Below are 6,000 nucleotides of genomic sequence, written 5' to 3'. Positions count from 1 at the left end.
CCCCCTGGAAAGGCTTTTGTTTTTGTTTTTTTCTTAAATAGTTTATTGTCAAGTTGGTTTCCATATAACATCCAGTGCTCATCCCACAAGTACCTTCCTCCATGCCCATCACCCCCCTTCCCCTCTCCCGCACTCCCATCAGCCCTCAGTTTGTTCTCAGCATTCAAGAGTCTCTCATCCTCAACTCTTTATTGTGTCTTTTGTTTAGAAAATATTAGGAACAGCATTGGAGCAAGCCAATAGTATCCATCCTAAATCTCCTCTGAAAATGTGCCTGGGTAAGATTGGAGGAGGGTGAGGTGACCTGCAGGAGGAGACACAGCCAGCTCGTCCCCACAACATTCAGTTGACCCTTTGGGAAGCACTTTGGGACCAAAGAAAGCACTCCATCTTGAGGCCTCACTGAGCGGTGCTTAAACCACTTGGGCCTACTGATATCAAATCCTTTATCAGGGAAAGTCATTCCTGTTCTCTGAACGGGCAACTTACAGCCTGAAGCACACAGAGGTGAGGGAGAAAGAAGACACGGGGCTACCACATCAGTCTAATGGTCCCTGGCAATCAATGGTGTGGCAGGGTCACAGCCAGGTCACCCTTACATTTGACTCCCTGGGCAAGGCCCTCCTCGATTCAGAGGTTAGCCTCGTGCTTATTTAATTGATGGGAGGCCATAGAGGGCAGAGGGTGTGCAAGGGGCCGTGGGAGTAAGCAGGCCAGTTGGGGTCCCGGCTGCTCTGCCTTAACTTCTCCAAGCTTCCATTCACTCATCAGCACAATGAAGATAATAACCCTACTTCACAGGACTACTATAAGATTTCAGTGAAAAATAACATGTATGCAAAGTGCTGGCACATAATAAATAAACAGTAGCTATCATTACAGCTATAGGAAGTAAGGGTTGTTTTTAATTATTGTCATGTAAAAAGTAAATCTCTATTGCTATTAAGTTTAGTTCTTAAGGAGAACCCCCACTTTGTTTTATGCAAAAATCAATCCCAGCCACTATGCAAAAACCTATATCCACTCAAAAGACTTTAACAAACTTCTCAGGCTCAAGGCTAGTTAGCTTTTTGTGAATTTATCTTCATATAACTGCCTTCAGTATATAAATGCTCATACATATAATACCTTAAAGAGGGAAACCTGCTTTCAGAAGACTCATCTGCATGTGCCAAAGTGGCTTCAGAAAAAGAATGAGAGAAAGGAAAACTCCCATCCTGCTCATATAGCCATTTAACCAGTTATGTAAATGTACATGAGTGGTAGCACCCAGGCTGGGCTATGGACTATATGACTTGTGGGGCACAGCACAAAATGAAAATGTGGGACCCTTGTTCAAAAACTATTAAGAATTTCAAGACAACAACAGCAGATAATCCCACCAAGAGCAGGGCCCCTAAATGGACCCCACCTGTCTGCACACAGACACCTGGGAGCCAGAGTGAGCCTGCTATGTCACAGGTCTCCACAGATCCGTAGGAAGATGATTGCAACTGGAACACATCTTCCTATTTGTCAACTGCTAAAGCACCAATAATAAACTAGAAACAGTGGCTTTGGCCAAATTGAAACTGGCTTTAGTTCAGAATTGAATCAAGCTAAGATTAACTCTAATTGATTAAGTCTCATCCTAATTTCTACCTAGAAGCTAACTCTGATGTCTCCAGCCTCAGAATAAAGTGCTATACAGGTAAAGCAAATGCCATTTTACCTATTTGTGACAACCCTGTAATAAGGACACACAACAAAATGTCACTAACCTCTGAAGGAATTTTATGGCTTTAGCCAAACTGAATATCCAAAGTACCTTTAAGTCTTAAACCAAAGCCCAAGTGGCTTAAGGCCCAATTAGTAAATTGACTACATTAATTACCAAGTTCAGTTTTATTACAATTGGTGAGTAGGTGATTAGGTAGTTTACTGCTTTCCTAATAATCTAATCTGATTTATGGGTGATGTGACTATTAATGTTTGCTTTGGGGAGACATGTGCTAAATACAGTTCAGTGAAATTCCCCAGTCCACATTCAGGAAGACGTTGAAAACTTCAATGCAAGTGAGCCGAATTTAAAGCTTAATTTAAGTTATTCTGAAAAATGAACCAAGTGACATGTACAAATGAGAAAGATATGCATTACATTAGGTCTAAACTTATTCAAGAGCAGGCATTTTGACTTGATTTTGTTAGGAGAACTTCCATTTGAGATATGACCACTCTGAAAGCAGAGAAATTCTAACTTGGGTCACGATCGAGGTGAAGAAAAGAAAGACTGGGATTTATTGACAGCTCCTTTCTACACAGGAATTCTCTGTCAAATGACCAACAATAATTATAAGAAAGCAGACAGAATGAAGCTCCTCCTAACAACAACAAAACGTTAAGTACTTCAAATTCAAAAGTCTGTTTTATCGTTCAGCAACAGACTAAAGCACGCAGGTATGTAATACCTGTCAAAAGCCAAGTGTTTAAGACCAGTACGTGAAAAGACATTACATTCTGATTGTCCAGAGAAGGAAAAATGGCCATCTTTTTAAACAGATATCCAATCATTTAGACAAAAGATCATCCCCAAACCAATCTCAAGGCAACTGCCCACCTATGCCTACATTCTCACACAAGTCCACTTAGCCAATGAGAGTGGGAGAGAAAATACATTCCTCATGTAGCTTGAATATTTTCCTTTAAGGACTCTACCTCTGACTAGAAGGCTGTTTATTTGAGGAGCCTACATGTCATTCTCCCTGACCCAGTTGTATGTGCGTGTGTGTATGTGTGTGTGTATGTATACAAATATACATATATGTGCATATATATCTATGTGTACATAAACACACATATTGTTTTTTCTAAACTATTTCAGAATAAGTTGTATACATAATTCTCTTTTACTTGCTAAAACTTCACTGTGTATTCCCCATGAATAAGAATATTATTATACATAACCACAGTATAGTTATCAAAATCAGGAAACTGAGCATTAATACAATACTATTAACTTCATATTGTAGTCCAAGTTCACCAGTTGTTCCAATGTCTTTTATAGCAGTTTTCCCCTTTGGTTCAGGATCCGATCCAGGATCACACTTTGCATTTATTTCCCATGTCTCTTTAATCTCATTTAATCTAAATCAGTTTTCTCTTTCTTTGTCTTTTCTGGTCTTGACAGTTTTTTAAAAGACAGACCAGTTGTCGGTAGCATGGCCCTGACCTTGGATGTATTTGTTTCCTCATGATTAGATTAAATTCAGATTATGCATTTTTTGGCAAGAATACCACAAAAGTGATACCGTGTCCTTCTCATGGGATCTGACCAGGAGGCTCATAATGTTGTTGTGTCCCATCAGTGGTGATGCTCACTTTGATCATTCAGTACAGGTGGCACCTGCCACTTTCTCCACTATAATGTCATCATCTTCTTTATATAATTAATGAATAATTTAGGAAGATACTTTGAAACCATCCTTTGAAACTTTGAAACCTGTTCCTCATCAAATTTTTAGCCACTAGTTTTAGCATCTATTAATGATTCTTTCCTGATGGTTACAAAATGGTGATTTTTGTTAACTTCATCATCCTCATTCTGTCTACATTTACTAGTTTGATTTCTACTATAAGGAAGAGCTTTCTTTCTCCTCATTTGTTTGTTTCTTCTTAGTATGGACTGACCAACTCTTATTTTATTCATGTGTTATAATCCATTAATATCTTTGCTATTTTGATGCTGAAGTTCACAAATACTTTAAATATGGTGGTTAAAGCAAGGACCATTTCTCAAATGTCAAGAAATAAAAACAATTTCAGTGTAAAAGAAACTACCAAGAAAGCAAAAATATTTGTTTTTTTATTTCTCGCTTTCCAAAAGAAACCAGATGTCAATAGAGAAAACTTAGTGGAAACATTAAGAATAAGAAAATCAAAACTCATTGTAAAACAATTTTCCTGAGAAAGAGGCAAGCCTTGAAATTATATCCAAGGGCCCATTATTGCTTGCACCTCCATAAAAACTTCCCCTGCTTTTGCAGTTCATATTTCTGGACTCCATTTCAAGGAGGCATAAGGTGCACATACCCTGTAATGGACCAGTAGCTCTCCCACAGACTGGGTACCATGTGTATTTACTGAATTGCTGCTGGAGATCACACACTTACATCACTGTTGTTTTCTTTCATTTCACTTCATTTCATTTAGAAGGACATTTTGTTCAAGGTCATCAGTCTGAGAAAACATTTAAGACACTGTCATTGTGCAAATTCCCTCTAATATGACTAAGCCCTGCTTATAAAAGAGAGCATCTCATTTGGATCAGTGATTCAGGCCTGTCTAAAAAAATATCACATTCACAAAGATTGCTGGGTATCTGCTAAGAGTTCTAGAAATATCTAGTTGGCACACAAATATAATTTGCTTGAATTAATCCTTTAATCCTGAGGAATATGAATATCACAAAGTAAATAATATGCATTAAATACAATGTCTGCTAAGTCTCCAGTGTGTCATATTAAACTTTGAAGTAAGTATATGGGGATGGGATGGAAAGGGCAAAATTTATTTTCAAATTATTTTTCTTTTTTATGAACACAGGATAGCTTAGGCTTTCATTCTTTATTTCTAAGTCAGATTTCATTTTATGAACTTGTAACCCTTCCAAATTATTGTATATTCAGTCCTTGAATTTAAGATGGAGTATCACTATTCTTACTTTGCAAAAAGTTCACCACTATCAATTAAATAGCTAGCATTTATTGAGCACTTATATTTACCAGGCCCTCTGCTAAACATCTGCATTCATTATTTCACTTAATTCCTAAAACCACACAAGGAAGTAAATTCAAATGAGGACATTAAGGCTGCAAGTTGAGGAAACTGTCCAGTGTCCTACAGCTCAATGTATGCCTTGGGCAAGTAACTGTGATTGAAGCTCCTGCCGGTCTGTTTCCAGAGTCCTGACCAATGTGCTGTATGATCCTGTGAGGAGTGTAGAAAGAGAGTTCTTCCTTTGATGTCGAAATCAGAATTCTTTGATTTCATCCTACCGTGTGATGTTCGTAAGTCAGGTATACACCTGAGCCTTACTAAAGAAAACACACTCCTGGGGAAGGGAATGCAAGCAAGACAACTTGAATTGCTCAAGTTCCAAACTTCAGATGTATCTGGGATTTGTCTTTCTCCTTCTCCTTCCCTTCCTCTTCATCATATCCAGTTAGCCAAATCTGATCAATTCTGGTTCCAGATTGTCCCTTAATTACTTTCTCTCCTTTCTACTTGCTCTTTTCTAGTAATGTCACTATTCTCAACTCCCATGGGGGCTCCCCATCCCAACTCTCCTCCTACCGTTCAGTCTCCACAGCTGCAACAGAAAGATTGTCTCAAATGGCTTGGATTATGGCACTGAACTACTCAGAAGCCCTCAAAGGCTCCCCATTGCTTATAACATAAGCAGCTTGACATTCAGAGATGCCTACCATTTGGTCCTTACCTGCTTCTCCAGTTGACTAATCCCCACCCAGGCTCTCTGCCCTCACTCCATGTGAACTGACATACTTGCAGTTCCCTGAGCTGTCCTTTTACATTCTAGCCTCCTGCTTTCATTCAAGCTGTCCCTCTTCCTAGAATATCCTTCTCCCTTCATGCCTCCCTCTTCCCCATTCCACAACCCTCACCACTGCTTCTGGGCCCAGCTTCTCTTGTCTAAGACCTACCTGTTTAGAGAGGCTCCAGCCAGGCTTAAAGGGGTCACCCCATGGGTGCCTGGGTGGCTCAATCAGTTAAGGATCTGACTTCAGCTCAAGTCATGATCTCACAGCTTGAGTTTGAGCCCCACATCAAGCTCTGCACTGACAGTATGGAGACTGCTTGGGATTCTCTCCCTCCCTCTCTTTCTCTCTCTCTCTCTCTCTCTCTCTCTCTCTCTTTCCCCACTTGAATGCTTGCTCTCCCTCTCTCAAAGTAAATAAACTTATAAAAAAAAAGGATGTTAACCCAGGCTAAAAATTATCTGTT

The sequence above is a fragment of the Crocuta crocuta genome, unplaced genomic scaffold (assembly GCF_008692635.1).
Source record: "Crocuta crocuta isolate KB4526 unplaced genomic scaffold, BGI_CrCroc_1.0 scaffold426, whole genome shotgun sequence".
Taxonomy (NCBI): Eukaryota; Metazoa; Chordata; class Mammalia; order Carnivora; family Hyaenidae; genus Crocuta; species Crocuta crocuta.
The sequence above is the reverse complement of the archived record's forward strand: the minus strand, read 5'-3'. Positions refer to the sequence as shown.